This window comes from Vigna radiata, unplaced genomic scaffold (assembly GCF_000741045.1).
Source record: "Vigna radiata var. radiata cultivar VC1973A unplaced genomic scaffold, Vradiata_ver6 scaffold_91, whole genome shotgun sequence".
In the NCBI taxonomy this organism is placed as follows: domain Eukaryota; kingdom Viridiplantae; phylum Streptophyta; class Magnoliopsida; order Fabales; family Fabaceae; genus Vigna; species Vigna radiata.
In genome coordinates this window covers 651917-669738 of record NW_014543115.1, presented here as the reverse complement: position 1 = coordinate 669738, position 17822 = coordinate 651917, and positions in this window count along the sequence as shown.

Below are 17822 nucleotides of genomic sequence, written 5' to 3'. Positions count from 1 at the left end.
AATAATGTATTTCATATTTATTTAAATATTATTTCTAAAACTAAGATTATAAAGCAAACGGTTTAATAAAAAAATCCTCTCTTTCATATACATCCTAAATTGTTGAGTGTGTTTTTTATATTTCTTAAAAATATCCAAATGGTTGTTTTTTATTTTTTAAATTAAAAATTATAAACGAAAAACTGATTATTTAAAATGAGAGATGTATCTTCCTATTCATTTAAAATCTTCTATTTAAATAAAACGAATTTCATTTCCTATATATAATTTGAATACGAGTTTCACTCATAAATTCACAATAATTAAGAGTATATTATTTTTCTCACCCTTATTTTCATTGATTCTTTATTTTTAAATATAAATTTGAATGCAAATACTGTTAATAAATGGAAAACTTCCTAAAATTTAAATTTAAACTTATTCTTTCATGTGTAATTTTCATATTCTTAAAGTATATCAAGGTGATAAAAAAAGTCTCTTAACACATTAAATCGATTTTTTTTTCCTTACATGACACTTTTATTTTGAACTATAATAAACAAATAATTAATAAATTGAAACTCTGGTCATCTTGCGTCCTATTATCAGTAATATGAGAATTCCATATAAATTACATGAGTTAAGATATTATGATTATCAGTAATATCCTTACAAGTGATGAATATCTAGGTTAAATATATTTATTTATGTTATCATATATTAAAAAAAAAAACTTAAATGAAAAGTTTACATGACTATAGTGTACACTCACATGAGTTCCCAAAATCCACGATGTCAATTATTAGTATTTCATTCTATATTGCAGGAATTTAACATTACACTCTCCAAAAGTAACACATAAAAGTAATCAGAATCATCGGAATTCGCATAATAATGCATACGCTTTAACTTATGGATAAAATGAAGTTTCCTTTTTTATTTATTTTATTTTTCGATAGAAGAGTCAGAGGGCTTCGTTTGTCTCATTGCTATTGAGAGGACTTTTCTTCAAGGAGTCAGAATCAGTAGAAATATAGTTTTTTTTTTGTGATAATATTTAAATTATTTAATATTACTTGCACTAATTTAGAAATAATAGTTATACTCATGATTATTTAATCAATATTTTGTTTTTTCATTTTCCCAATATCTGTTATGGTATATTTATTTCCTTTGAAATATTTATTATATTTGTTGTACGTTATGAGTAGCGAAACTAAAATATGAAAAGTAACAGATAAACGTGCAGAAATATGGCGTATAATGGGGGGAACGCGACCGTGAGCACCTCAAAATGCGCCACTCAGATACAGTTGCTTTTGTCGTAATTACTATAGTGTCCTCTGCCAGTTACAACATAGGACTGGTGTTCAGTGGTCAACGATGTTTGTCCCTTTTCGTCCATTCGTCTAATTTCCATTTCTATGTGGACCCGGTCTACATTATTAACAATCCGACATTACGGTATAAATAAACAATATTCATTATTTTTTATATCTATCTTGTATGATATGAAATGTTGATATAGATGTATTTTATTATTATGTGATGAATTTTGATTTTAATGATTTAATTATATGATAGTAAGATTGTTTGAAAAAGTTGATTATTTTAGAAATGTAATAATTTATGAATGGCGTTGTGTTGAAGGGAAGAGGAAAGAGCAGAGGATGACGCAAAGGGGAATGAAGGCAGAGAGTGGACAGGTAAAGGACAATGACAGAGCCATCTCCATCGATCTGGCACGCGTGTTCGCTCTGTTGTGCTCACTCTCTGTGGCTGCGCACACCTTCCTTTCACTTTGCTTCACTCCTCCAATATAAACAAATTTCTTATTATGTCGTAATTTCGATCCCAGTTTTGTCACGTAAGATTCTTCTCTTGTCTAATTCCTGTATACGGATAAATTAGAGATCCATTATCTTTTTATGCAATAATAATGCTATAATATCGTGTTTGGATAAGATTATTTTATAATTTTTAAGATGCTTAAATATATTGCAATTGATTGTATTTTAAATTATTTTATTTTATAAATATTTTATTTGGATGAGATAGTTTTGCATTTAATAAACTTTATTTTTTAAAATAAAATATTTTAGTTATCATTAAATTTAAAACATTATTTAAATATTTAATAATTGTTACAAATTAAAGAAATATCAATATTAAAAATATTTTCTAGTTTTTTTAAAAATATTTCAAGATTTTTCACCTATAAATTTTTCTTAATTTATACTAAATGAAAATATTTTTTAATGAAATAATAGATTTGGTTATATTAAGATCGTGTCAATCTTTTATAAGGTTTGATTAAGTTAGACTGTGAGAATTAAGTCAACATAATTTAGGTTGAGTTGATTTCGGTCCAGTTTGAGCTAGGTAAGCTCAAGTCCTATTTAAGTTGAGTTGACTCACATCTAAGTCAAGTCAAGTTATTACAAGTCCATATATAGTCCTGACCTAAGTAGAGATGAATCAGCCTTGATCCAGGTCAAAACAACATCTAGGTACAGTCAAATCAAGTTAACTAGAATCCAAGTTGAGCCAAATTGACTCGAGTCCAAGTCAAACCAAGTTGGACCAAGATCACATTCACATAAGTTGGGTTAGGCCCTTTGTAACATCCCAAATTTTTGAGATGTCATGATGCAATATTTTTCAAAACCTTTCTATAAAAAATTTATGAAAGATAACAATCTTATTCGATTAAAAATGTGGAAGCTAAACATAACCATAAATATTGTTTATAAATCTCAATATATCACTTTTACATAAAAAAGCCAAATCGAAAAACTTTTAAAAATAAATAACAAGTCCCAGAACATAACATCCCAACTCTCGTCAGCTACTCAGATCCAATCTTATCTGCAAACCATCTACTCCCATACAAGTACGATCATCGTAGGTGGAAACCACAACCATAACTTTCAGCGTGAGCAACTAGAATTATCTTATCATACAATATACAATTATATTAACCACATTAATAACCAAATCCTAAACATATATCACCACAACATTAACATCATCTTCCCGCATCACACGACTGAAGAGGATTTCTTTCCCGCATCACATGACCGAAAGAGTCCTCACTAACAAATCATCATCTTCCCGCATCACACGGTCGAAAGAGTCATCCTTACCAAATCATCATTGTCCACAATTCTATACTCACTCTCACGTAACGTCCTATTAAATCCATGGTTCCTCCACAAGTCATTCCTCTCCTCTTTGCTTCCACCAACCACACTTGAACTTTATCCCTTATTACATAACCCTTTCTACCTTTACCCAACCAACCCAGAAATACTTCACCCTACCATTTACGTTATTCTCTCAACCCATCCTCATTATCCCTAATGATACCAAGCAGAGAAAGAACAATACCACCCACACATTGTTGATATTGTTGACAACACAAACTCTATATCAAACTGCTTTTTGATGATGACAACACATTGCTTAATAACAGTACATATGTTCCAGTACTACATGTTTAGTTGATATGCTATACTGTTTTGAACATTATCTCTATTGAACATGTTTTGTTATTTTGCATGGATGTTCCTATGATTAAATATGTCTTATATATTTGGAACATGCCTGTGTTGAAATATGTGTTAAAATGATTTTTGATTACTGTTACACATTTCCAATGAAAAGCTCACAAGTACTTTTATGAACTTATATTTGTTGTAACAAAGGTTCAGCTCAGTTGACTACACTGGTAATGGAGTCGATTAAGCTAAAATCTTTGTACAGATTTTGTACACGTGTACTTGATGAGATTTTGAGATGAAAAGAATTTCAAAGTGTTTTTTCATGAGTCAGTCGACAGTGTGGATCACTTATTCGACTGTATTACTGTTGTATTTGGAATTCTGTTTTACCTACTTGCTCCAACGACTATATTTTCAAAAGTTAGTTAGGATTAACTAACTTGGTCAACTGTCATAAATGTGGGTTAATTTTGTTGACTGAGGAGCCTGTGTGTTGACTGTTTGTTATAAATGATTTAATACAGTCGACTATATTAGTAGGTCATTCAACTGAGGCTGACAGGAAAACTATAAATAGAAACAGAACACGATCTGTTCAAAGACTTTTGTGATCTAACATTTTCATTGTTCTGTTTTAGAGAAAGCTCTCAGTTTCAGAAGCTCCAAGAATTCTCCAAGAAGACGGTGGTGATCTTTCTTGAGAGAGATTCAGATTGAGGAGTCAATTGTGCTTACTNTTTGATCAACATCTGCACAAAGAAGGTGCTTCTGGTTTGATCTTGAAGGCTTGGCATCCTATGAAGACTGTTGCATTTGACTGAAGGCTTGGCAACCTGTGAAGTGTGCTGTGATAGGCTTGGCAACTTGTGAAGTGTGCTGTGATAGGCTCGTCATCATGTGAAGAGTGCTGGTGACACATTGAGGATTGTTCAACGTGGGTGCAAATTGTAGGAGAGGGGATTCTTGCTGCAATTTTGGTTTTTGTGTTCAGCTATATTTGGTTTTTGGTTAGAGAGGAGATTTATATTTTTGCGTGGTGCTTCTATAAATTCCTTGCTGTAAAAACCGCAACCATCATAGTGCATTTGCTTCCAAGGTTGGAAGGACACTGGATGTAGGCATTGTTGGCCGAACCAGTATACAAATCAGTGTTTGATTTTTCTATCCCTGCACTCTTTTAATTCAGTCGACCATACCTGTCTAGTAGTCAACTACGTTTTTCCGCTGCATTACATTTTTCAATAACTTGCATTTCAAGGAATGATCAAAAGCTTTGAACTTTCATACCAAGATTGCGAAAAGATTTTAAATTTGAAGTAACACCAATTCACCCCCCCCCCTCTTGGTGTAAAACGAAGCCAACCTGTTTCCTAACAATTGGCATCAGAGCTAGTTTTCGTAAGATATTTGAAAATTCAGTCGACTCTGGGGATGGCTTCAAATTTTCAAACTTTTGGTGAAGGTGCATCAACAAACAGACCACCTCTGTTTGCTGGCGTAAACTACCCTTTTTTGGAAAATTCGCATGCAGATCTTCCTTGAATCGCAAGATAGAGGAATCTTTGATGCAACTCTTAATGGTCCATTTGTACCTACAAAAATTGTTGATAGTAAAACTGTTTTGAACCTTTTACTGAGTGGACTGTAGATGAGAATATGAAAGCTCAGTAGGATGTTAAAGCTAGAAATATTATTGCCTCAGCGCTAACTATTGATGAATTTTTCAGGATATCCCAGTGCAAGTCTGCCAAGGAGATGTGGGATGTTCTTGAGGTAACACATGAAGGTACAGATGAAGTCAAGAGAGCCAGGAAGAATTCATTGATTCAAGAATATGAGTTGTTCAGAATGAAAGCTGGTGAGAACATCTATGATGTCCAGAAACAGTTCACTCATATTGTAAACCACTTGATGGCTCTTGGTAAAGCCTTTGACAATGAAGAGATCAACATCAAGATATTGAAAAGTCTGAACAAGAACTGGCAACCAAAAGTCACTACAATCTCTGAATCTAAAGATCTTACAACTATGAACATGACTACCTTGTTCGGTAAGCTACGCGAACATGAATTAGAACTCGATAGACTGAAGGATGAAGAGGAGATTGAAGAAAAGAAGTCCATTGCTCTGAAAGCTTCAAGCAAGAACATTACATAAACTGAGATGGACGACAAAAAGTTGATGACCTTGATGGTAAGAAAATTTAGTCGACTTATGCAAAATGATAGTCAACTGTCTAACCATGCTGGTCAAATCAAGAAGAAGAGCTTCAACACAAACACTGTCCAGTGCTCTGAATGTGGAAAAGAAGGACACATCAAGCCTGAATGTCCTGAGTTACGACCGAAGCAGAAAGGAAAGAAAAGATTTCATCAAAGCAAAAACGTGAAGAAGAAAGGAGCCTACATTGCTTAGGAGAATTAAGAATCTGAAAGCTCAAGTGATGAGGAAGCTGATTAAGAGGAAAAATCCAATATATGTCATATGGCTGGAACTGCAAAAGTTGAGTATGACAGTGATGAAGAATTTGAGAAGTTGCCCATAGAAGAGAAATATCAGCAGCTGATTGAAACTTTCAGAGAACTACATGCTGAAGCAATGCGATTGGAATACAAGGTTAATCGACTGAAATCTGAGAAAAAAAATTATGAGTATAGAATTAATAACCTTGTCAATGATAATGAAATATTAGAAAATGAATTGGAATAGCCTTATCTTCTGCTAAGAATGTTGAAATTAAAACTGTTACTGTGGAAAAAGATTCTGAAAATTGTCCTAAACATGTTGAAAAGATAAATTACTTGACTAGCAAGCTAGCTAGGTTTGCTCAAGCTAGTGACAATCTTGATACTGTATTAAATTCCTTTAGCAGAAACAATAATAGGCAGGGAATTGGTTTTAAAGCTAACTCTAACAGAACCAATGCTAGAAAGATTAATGATTTAAGAAAGCCTACAAGAAATGCATGTTTTTATTGCAAATGTGTTGGTCATACTATTAGAAATTATTACTATAGAAATGTTGTTGTTCCTCAAGGATTATGTGTATGGATACCAAAGGAACATGTGACAAGAACTGACAATCAAGGACCCAAAATTAAATGGGTACCAGCAACCAAAACTTAAGTGTTTTGCAGGTTATGCAGCTGATACAAAACTATCTCAAGGATGAATCAACTATGGAAAATTTTGAAAACCTTGAGGGTCTACAACTGGTAAATCTGTATCTGACTATTGCATCATGAATATGTTTATTGTTTGTTGTTGTATGATTGTTTGTTTTGAGTGCTAAATTGATTGATTGGTTGAATTTGATTGAAAAAGATTTTTACGAGTCACAGTCGACTCCCAATTTTAATACATTCGACTACGTTGAAGTAACTTTGTTAATACAAAATTTGAAATTTCATTTTGGTGCGAAAATGAAAATTTACATTCCCTCAAATTTTACTTTCTATAAAGAGAGATTAAAATCTTGGAAATCAGAAATCACTGCATTCAACCTCATTGATCTTACACTCTACTATCCTCATTTCATTCGAAAGAGTTATCTTCATCCTCAAACGACAATGTCGTCCGGTTCCACACCCAGGAGAAGAGTAAAGTCTGTGGCTGCTAGACGCTCTAGAAGAATGCCTAATTTAAATGGATGGATAAGCGATGATGATGCTCAATCAAAGTTCCTTGATTGTTGGAAGAGGAGAACTCTTGTGACACACAAGTTTCTCAAGCTAAAGTTCTTTAAAAATGAGGGATTTCAGTTTCAGAAGTGGATTAAGAATCAAGGGTTGAAGCATTTTGTTGAAATGACAAGTCCATGGTACCCAGACCTGGTAAAAGTCTTTTATTGCAATCTGAAAATAGTTGATAACATTCTCTGCTCTCGCGTTAAAGGAGTTGATATCAAATTAACTGGTGAGGTATGGAGCAAGGTAGGTGGTTTAAGAATCGGTGGTAATAAATGTCATCTTGGAATAGATGGCTTTAACAAGCTTGAAGAATACCAACAGTGCCTTAGAATTACAGATGATCCTCAGGTAAACTCTAACTACAAAACTGGGGGCATGAAGAAGGAGGAGAGAATGACCATCTACACCATTACCTACATTCTCATGGCAAGAGGAGGAAATTATGCCCAAGCAACCACTGAAGATTTAATGCTTCTAAAAGCCTTAAAGGAAAATATTCAGGTGGACTGGCCTGTAGAAATTTCAGATAATATGCTGAAAGTCACCAAATCTGAATCAGGAAAGCTACCGTACTGTGTCTTTATTTCGAAAATATTGATCTTCTGTGGAGTGGAATGAATTGGAGAATCCAATGAGCAATATCATAGCTCAAGCCTGGTGGACAAAACGGTTCTTCATCTGATGCAAATGGAGAAAACATCCGAAGGGTGGAAATACAAGGATGAAATCCATAATGGTGAACCATCAACCTCGCGAGGAAATCAATACAGAGGAAGGAATGAATTCGAGAGAATTGTTCTGAAGGAATTGGCTGAGATCAAGAGGTGGATTAGTGAACATAAATGCAACAATCAAGATCATGAGAACTCTGAGTATGAGAAATCCTTTGAAAGGTCATCACAAAGAAGTAATGAGGACAATGAAGAGACAAGATATGAGGAAAATGATAGTGATATGGTTCTCAAGACTTTCCTTAACAAGAAGAGAAAGAAAAATTAATAATCTTGTCCTGGTCTAAATTTCAGTTTGTAAAATGGCATATAAAGCCATATTTTGTTGTTTTTTGTTTGAGAATTTTGTCTTTCCTTGATTGTTATCACCATTTGTAATATTCATTATTCAAGGAAATGAAATTTGAACTATGGATTAATCCAGTAGTTTGAATATCTGTTTTACTGGTTGATTAATTCGGCTGTTTTATGAATGAAGTCAACTGTGCTATAACTGTTATGCATCTTTATACATTGACTTCAGTTATGATGAAATATTATTCTTGCATAATGTTAACGGATTGGCAAGCGTACCAAATCGTATCAAGTAATAATAAATGGTAAGTCCAAGTATCGTTTTCCCAAGAGACTCGAAAGGCCATATCGTTCGTGTGAATTAAGATCGTAACACTTGAAAAGAAAAATTAATTAATTGGGTATGAGAATAAAATATGAACATGCAAAAGAGATTGATTCAATTGATTGAGAAGAAAACAATGGAGGAATGAAGTTGTTGGGGGTTTACAATTTCATCTTATCCGCTCTCTCTTATTTACTCCTCTTGAATTATTAGCTTGATTAATTAATTGTCATGCAACTTTCTTAGCCTACCCTTAACCCGATCCCTCGGTGAAAAGAGCCTATTACTAATCACTGGCTTGCTATCCCTAGCCTCCCCTAGCAATTAATAAAGCATTATAGAGCAGAAGTGAAAAACAATTGATCGTCCTACCCCTATCCCTAGGTGGTATTGCTTAATCAAGGAATTACTCACCAGTTCATGACATTATTGTACGTCCCCGTATCAATAAAGACAAACAACAATTATCGAATGAGTTAAACGATAAAAGCATTAAGCACATATGAGAACCCAACAATTAACAATCAAAGCATATGGAAACCATATAAATAAAAAGGAGTTTCAATAAAAGAGAGTATCAAAACTTTACATTGTTTCCCCCAACAACAATAGGGTTTAGTTCACCATTGTCATGGTGAAACTAGATGAAAAATGGATGAAGAATGGAAAAGCAAACCCTAGAAAAGATGAAAAGGAGCCTAAGCATCCAAGAGATCCTCTCGAGAGAGTGAAATTAGGTATGGCCGCCCCCTTCTGTCAAAAAGAATGCATCTAAACTCGCAATAAGGCTATTTATAGGTGAGGAGTGCAACAGAAAACAGGCCCAAGCCCAGCAGACAACCGCCCGGCGGTTTGCCTCTAATCGCAAATTCGCCCAGCGCCCACGTCAGGTGCCTACACCTCTCTCTGGACCGCCCGACGGTGTAATTTGCCGCTGGGCGGTGCGTCGACTCTTCAATTCTTCAATTTTCTTCTCTTTTCTTGAGTTTACGACCTTTATCTTCAACTCCATTCTTCACTTTCTCAAAAACGCTACAAAACAATGCAAAACAAGCATAATATCGCTAAAAATAGCTTTTGACTCTCTACAGACTCATTTATTGAGTTTTACTTGAATCTAAGCTCATTCTAAGTAGTAAAGGAAGTAATTTGGTCTAAAATGACATATGAAAATAACTGTTTTTCAACCTTCATCACATAACCACTATACTTGATCTGGAAAAGGTTTGTGAACGGTTTTGCAGGAAGGACATTGATTTTGATATATATAATTGGAATTCAACATTTGAGAAATCAATGCATTTGACTGATGATTTAATGCATTCGACTGCATCTAAACTGGGTTAAAAATTCCAAGACTGGAATTTGTTTCTATCCTTACTAAATGCTTAAATCATTTATAATATGATATTATCTTTGTTCTTATCTGATTTCATATCTTAATTGAGATAATATTGTGAGATTGTTGATATTTGTGCCATTGCATATATGTATGTGCTTGAATTGTGTACCAATGATACAAATTTGTGCTTAAACTTGAAATTGATTTGTGATATTCTGCATTATGCATAAAACTATTTTTGAAACTCAAGCATAATGGCAGGGGGAGTATCACTACTTTACACATGTTTCATCACACGTGTCTACATTTCAGGGGGAGCTTACATATATTTTTGTGATGAAATTGTGATTGAGAGAGAATCAATAATGTTTTAAAACTGCATATTTGTTTGATGCTTCTCTGATTTTGAAAATCTGCATAAATGTCAAGCATTCCTTTTTTGTTAATGCACAAAGGGGGAGAGTTTTAATGAGTGTATGTTTGCAAGTCTATATGGGGAGAATTGCTATAACATACTATATCTGCTTGATGATATTTGTGTTGTATTTGCAGAGTAAATGAATGTTCTGAACTGGTTTTGAAATATGTTTTTACTCTATTATATGTGGAACTGTGCAAACATGGTTGAGTTATTAATCATGGTTGTGCATCATCAAAAAAAGGAGAGATTGTTGAGATTGTGGACAACAGAAACTCTATATCAAACTGGTTTTTGATGATGACAACACATTGCTTAATAACAGTACATATGTTCCAGTACTACATGTTCAGTTGATATGCTATACTGTTTTGAACCTTATCTCTATTGAACATGTTTTGTTATTTTGCATGGATGTTCCTATGATTAAATATGTGTTATATATTTGGAACATGCCTGTGTTGAAATGTGTGTTAAAATGATTTTTTATTACTGTTACACATTTCCAATGAAAAGCTCACAAATACTTTTATGAACTTATATTTGTTGCAACAAAGGTTCAGCTCAGTCGTCTACACTGGTAATGGAGTCGATTAAGCTAAAATCTTTGTACTGATTTTGTACACGTGGACTTGATGAGATTTTGAGATGAAAAGAATTTCAAAGTGTTTTTTCATGAGTCAGTCGACAATGTGGATCACTTATTCGACTGTATTACTGTTGTATTTGGAATTGTGTTTTGCCTACTTGCTCCAACGGCTATATTTTCAAAAGTTAGTTAGGATTAACTAACTTGGTCAACTATAATAAATGTGTGTTAATTCTTTTGACTGAGGAGCCTGTGTGTTGACTGTTTGTTATAACTGATTTAATACAGTCAACTCTATTAGTAGGTCATTCAACTAAGGCTGACAGGAAAACTATAAATAGAAACAGAACACGATCTGTTCAAAGACTTTTGTGATCTAACATTTTCATTGTCCTGTTTCAAAGAAAGCTCTCAGTTTCAGAAGCTCCAAGAATTCTCCAAGATGACGGTGGTGATCTTTCTTGAGAGAGATTCAGATTGAGGAGTCAATTGCGCTTAGTGTTTGATCAAAATCTGCACAAAGAAGGTGCTTCTGGTTTGATCTTGAAGGCTTGACATCCTATGAAAACTGTTGCATTTGACTGAAGGCTTGACAACTTGTGAAGTGTGCTGTGATAGGCTTGGCAACCTATGAAGCGTGTTGTGATAGGCTTGGCATCCTGTGAAGAGTGCTGGTGACACGTTGAGGATTGTTCAACGTGGGTGCAAATTGCAGGAGAGGGGATTCTTGCTGCAATTTTGGTTTTTGTGTGCAGCTATATTTGGTTTTGGGTTAGAGAGGAGATTTATATTTTTGTGTGGTGCTTCTATAAATTGCTTGTTGTAAAAACCACAACCATTATAGTGCATTTGCTTCCAAGGTTGGAAGGACACTGGATGTAGGCATTGTTGGCCGAACCAGTATAAAAATCAGTGTTTGATATTTCTATCCCTGCACTCTTTTAATTCAGTCGACCATATCTGTCTAGCAGTCAACTACGTTTTTTCGCTGCATTACATTTTTCAATAACTTGCATTTCAAGGAAAGATCAAAAGCTTTGTTCTTTCATACCAAGATTGCGAAGAGATTTTAAATTTGAACTAAGCCAACCTGTTTGCTAACACACACAATGCAATATATAATAAGAATTAACATAGAATACCAAACATTGCATACACAAGATAATTCTAGATTACTCCCCTTACCTGATCTCATACGATTTTTGTTTCCAAAATCACCAAGAAAGCTTCACAACGTCACTGATGGTCCTCCTATTATTATGCTCGTTCTCAACTCTATTTTCTCCCAAAAAACGACTTTTCTCTCCCTTATAATTCTAATTTTTGTTTTTTTCTTTTAGGGTACTAAAATGCCAACCCCTTTTTACTCTTCTTCTATTTATACTCTTTTATTCTATCTCTATCATTTTAATATTATTAAAATCTCTCAGTTTATATCTAAAACCATTAAGATTTCCTCTCTTATTCTCTCCTAACTACTTTTTAAAATATCATCAACCACCAAATCTTTTTTAAAATCTACAATATCTAATAATGATTTTATCTAATAATAATATTTCTTTTAATCTTTAAGCCCACTAAATTATATCTCCTATTTTCATTTAAGTAATTTTTAAAATAACAACAACTAAATCTTCTAAAAGATTTACATAATATTATTTTATTAAATATCCAGATTATTTAATTTGCATATTTTTCCTTTCTACACCCTCCCTTAATTAATTTCTACACTACTTAAATAAAGGTAAAAGACCCTTTTGCCCCTAGACAAAAATATAAAAATAAAGAAATAATATAACAATTATGTTCTAACAAAAAATATAAACTCAAGAACACTAATTTCCAAAAAAGAATACAAACTCTCAAAACAACTTTATTTTTAAAACCCTTATTGTTTTGGATCTTACACCTTTGTTCAGTCAAAATTGGTCAGGTCTAGCTTGAGCCAGGTCTAAGTTAAGTGAGATTGAGAGAAATCAAGTTAATTAGCCGAGATTGAGACAAATCAATTCATGTTTGCCTAGATCGAGTTGAGTTCGTGTTGGGCCAAGACATCGAGTGAGACTACATCAAACTAAGTTAGGTCAATCCAAAGTCAAATCCATGAGTCCATCGTGTCCACGTTGAAATAAATCAACCTAAATACAAGTGGATGCAAATTACAAAGAACAAAATATGAATTTGAGAATATGAAAAATTTTAAACTTTTATTTACTTTTTTAAGTAAAATTTGAAATTCTTTAATTTTAAATAATACACATACTTTAATGAAGGTCTAAAAATTTAATTTCTTTCAAATTTTATTGTCCAAACAATATATTTTGTCATACAACATTTTATTTATTTTAAAATTATATTCTTAAAATATCTTATCCAAACGCATCATAAATGTTTAGGTCAACCTAAATGTAGATCGATCTGACTCAATCTAACTTTATGCTGACATGGCCTTGATCCAATTTATTGGCACAACTCGACTTGGCCAAACTTGAAGTGATTTCTCTAGGTCCCACTATTAAGACTTCGGCAAGAGTACCGAATCGTTTCAAGTAATAATAAATGGTAAGACCAAGTATGTTTTCCCAAGAGACTCGTGTTCACTAACAATTGTATAATACCTTAACTAATTAAGACTAAAGAACTATTTCAATGATTAAAAGTAAAATGCAATGAGAATAAATATAAACTTGAATGTAAAATTGATCAATTGGGGCTAAACACAAGAGTTAATGAATGACATTGATGATATGAGATGATAATGTTGTTGGGATTTAAATTTCACCTTCTTTACTTTCATGCATTTTAGAGTTCTTCTTTTTCATTAGGGTTAATGTCACTTTCTAAATTACTTAGAACCCGATCCCTCGGTGTAAAAAGCCTATATTTTATTATTAGACAACAATCCCTTGAAAACCCTAACAATCAATTCCATATTCATATTGGAAGCTTAAGAGAACCAAACATCCTATTTCTATCCCTAGACAATATTTCTTTTGGGTGAAATTCCCCAGATCATGGTTTCTAGATATTTTCCAATAAAAAAGAAATCCAAACATCATGTTATGAGTGACCAAAACATAACAAGCATTGAGTAAAGGAGAAAATCACTAATATTTAATGAAAGAATCATAAAATAATTCAGATCATATTCAAATACATGAAAGTTTAGAGGTTACATTTTCCCCAACAACAAATGAGTTTAGTTCTCCATTGTCATGGAGAACCTTGGTGTACAATGGAATGAAAGTGAGATAAAAACCCTAGAAAGAGAAGAGGAAAGATCTTGCATCCAAATCTGCCTCCAAAGGGTAGAAGAGAGTGTCTCTACGCTTCGCCCTCCAAAAGATATCAACCCTAACGTGTAGAGGTCCTTAAATAAATAAGAAACACATCCAAAAGCCCAACTTGCTGACGCTCAACGCCCCCACTAAGGAAAAGCAGGAGTCCTTGCAAGAGGAGTGGCCCTCAGCGCTTTGGTTGAGGGCAACCAGGCGTTCTACGATATGTGGAGCTGGCGCTCAATGCCCTGGTTGAGGGCAACCAGGCATGGCTACGCGACTCCCTACGCTGAGGGCCCTAGAAAATGGCAACCAGGTGTGGTTGTGTGACAACCTACGCCCAGGGCCCTAGAAAAGGGCAACCAAGCGTCCTTCAGCCTTCGACAACCTTCTTCTCTGATGCTTTTCTGTCCTTCCTGGGTTCCAACTTCTTGATACTTTAACTCCTTGATGAGTGAATATTTTCTTGATTTCACTTAGTTTATTATACTAGAATTAATCATGGAATTGTGCTTAAATGTCTGGTATTTCCCCGTATCTGCTAATTGTGCTTAATTTGATCGAAAATTCTAATTTTAATTAATTTGAATTTTCTGAGCTAATTAATTGCATTATTTATTGCAGGAAGATTTTGGAGATGCATTTTGATACATTAGGAAGGACAACAAAGACTTGAAAACTCTCCACAAAGACATTTTAGAATTAATTAAATTTCAATTTAGTATATTAGCCTTTTAAACCAAGTTGAGCACTTTGGGCCAATTTTGACAAAAAAAAAGATTTTGGGGCCCAAAACAAAAAGTGTGTTAGGGTTTGCAATTTTTTTATTAGTATCTTCTTGAAAAAAGAAAAGGGAGGACGATGTAGAGAAAAGGGGTAGCCGCCACTCTCCACTCAACTTTCACTTGGCTTTGAACGTTTCTTTCCCATGGAGCTTTTCTTTGAATTGTTGGATTTTGGATGAATGAGAATGTAGCTTCCAGCCGCAATTTTGCTTGAGGTTTCTTTTGGCTTTGCTTTGAACGCTCTTCTAAATTGGATGAATGAAAGCTCACATTAATTGTTATTTGCTACATTCACTCTTGCCTTTTCATTTTGGTTTTTTATATACTTTTGATTGAAGCCTTGTAATGATTCCTTGCTGGAACGAAATTGATGCTTGGAAGTGATGTTTTTTTTTTTTTTTTATTGAGTGCAAAAGTACCGTGAGTGAATGATTTAAAGTTTTTCTTTTTCATTTGAAGATTGCGGAAGCATGGGTCACGTAAAATTGTATGGCACATTGCAGTTTTTTTATTTAGTTTAAAGGTGACTGATTTTCTTTGCTTTGCTGCACCAAAATGCCTCTGTGATTGAATGAGAAGTTGATTAGATGGGAGTAGGTGAATGGTGTACGATGGTTGACTTTGAAAGAAGAAGTTTGGGTTTTTACTTGAAGAAGGCAAGTGTGTCACGGCCAGGGAGTTGCATTTTTGAAGCATTTTTAATTTCCATTTCTCTTGGGAGTTGCTCACGGTCACGGGTTGCATCCACATGTTTTCTTTCTTTTAGATTCATTGCTTGGAAAATGGAGTAGAAGTGTTATCCATCACACACGCTATTTTTAATTCCTAGGTAGGTTGTTATTTTACTTTTAATTGGAGAAAAGGAGATGCACACACGGTGATTGAGGCATTAAAGGAGGCATTAATTTCCTTTTGCTTCTAGTGAAGAATATGCTTGTTCATTTGATGGGAGAGCACCTGGTCACGTGGAAGGGGTAGAAAATAATTTAAGTTTTTTTTAATTGTTTTGCTTTAAAATATTTTATATTAAATGTTGAATAATTTTTAATCCTTTTTATTTAGTGTTGCATTTTGATAGCTTTAAGTGTGTTTGGATACTTGCTAGTTGTAGTGTTAGGTTTAGCATTTTCATTTACTTTAATGTTATCTAGTATGTTTCGTAGTGATAATTTAACTGACATGTTAGCTTATGTTAGTTGGTTGCTCATTAATAAAATTACTTTGTTTCCTTGAGATTTCTTGGACTGTTCTTGTGTTTATTCTGCTCTACCTGACACTCTATGAAATATGACTGTATTCTTACAATGGGTATATGCTTAGTTGCCCAATTGGTGATTGAATCTTCGCTCAGTTGATCGATCTATATAGAACACATAGGATGGAATAGATGCATTGCGTTCACTTAGTACACAATTATGATAGCATGATTGACCTTTGCTTAGTCGGTTAACTGTGTTGGATTAAAGGCTAGAGTAGTTTATTCATGAGATTCTTTGCACTTTGATTGTCATACTGCTGCTCTAATTTGGCTTAATATTTAATCTGTTGTGTACTTGCAATTTGGTATAGGCTTAGTTGCCTAATCGGTGTTTAATCTTCGGTTAGTTGATTAGACTGTATGGTGCATGAATGATTAGATTTGTGCATTACATTTGCTTAGTTTGCAATTCTGAAGACTGAATTAGCCTTCGCTTAGTTGGGTGATTCGTGTTGGATTTGGATTAGAGTAGTGTGTACTTGTCGTTAATATGTGATTGGAAGCATAGTAATTGAGTTAATGACCAACCGTTTTTATTCTGTATTTGATTTCGTTTTACATTTCTGTGTACATTTCTTTTTTCATTTCTATTGCATCCGTGTTTTAATTTAATTCATCTGCTTTCACAAACCTTTCACAACCTCCCCCACTTCGTGTTTGACCTGATCCTCGAACCACAGTTTGGTCCTTGAGAGACGACCTAGGAGTCACTTCCTAGTACTATACTGCATTCTTTATGCACATTAAATTTGCATGGGTGCGACACCCATCACTCCTCTTCTAAAACCTTCCAATAACCTACAAAACTAAGGGAATTTAGTGATAAAATCACTAAATACAACCCCAACTCTCTTATTCAAAAAAATAAACTAAAAACAAGAGTTTAAGCAAGTTTCAAAGCTAAAAAAAGTTGATTTAATATCAAAATTGCATCACAGATAACAATAAAATCAACCGTTATCACCCACCTAGGTCCAACCCAACCTAAACCCAAACCAAGCTAGGCCTGATTGAACTTTACTAGACACATGCTTAAGCTAATTCAATCGAACATGATCATACCCTGACTTGACTTGACTTGGACTTGGGTAAACTTGGCTTAGGTTGACTTGGTTTAACCTGGACCTTGCTTAACTTTGATTGGCCGACACATGCAGATTTTGCTCAGCCGAGCTTGGACCAACCTGATTCAACCTAAACATAGACCAACTCAACTCAACTTGGGCAGGGACAGACTATGCTCAACATAGGTCTCAACTTAACTGTGTGTTAATTAAGCTAGGCTCGACCTAGTTTTGATTAGAATATGAGCCATTTGAACCTAGTCTAACTTGTCTTGACTCAAATAAATGTTATCATGTCCCAACTTGGTTCGACTTGGGCTTAAGCCAACTCAAATCGAACTAGGCCCAAGCTAACTTGGCTTAACTCAACTAAGTTCAGACCAACTTAACTAAATCGGGTTCGACTTGATCAGATCCAGGCTGAATCAACTCAATTAGGCCTAAGTCAACTTGACCCAACGTTTTGGGCTTACTTGGCCTAATTTAGCTTGAGTCAACTTGGACTCAGTCAAGTTAGCTTGACTCTAATTGAAAAAGAGCCGAGTCAACCTTGGATGAGCTCAACGTA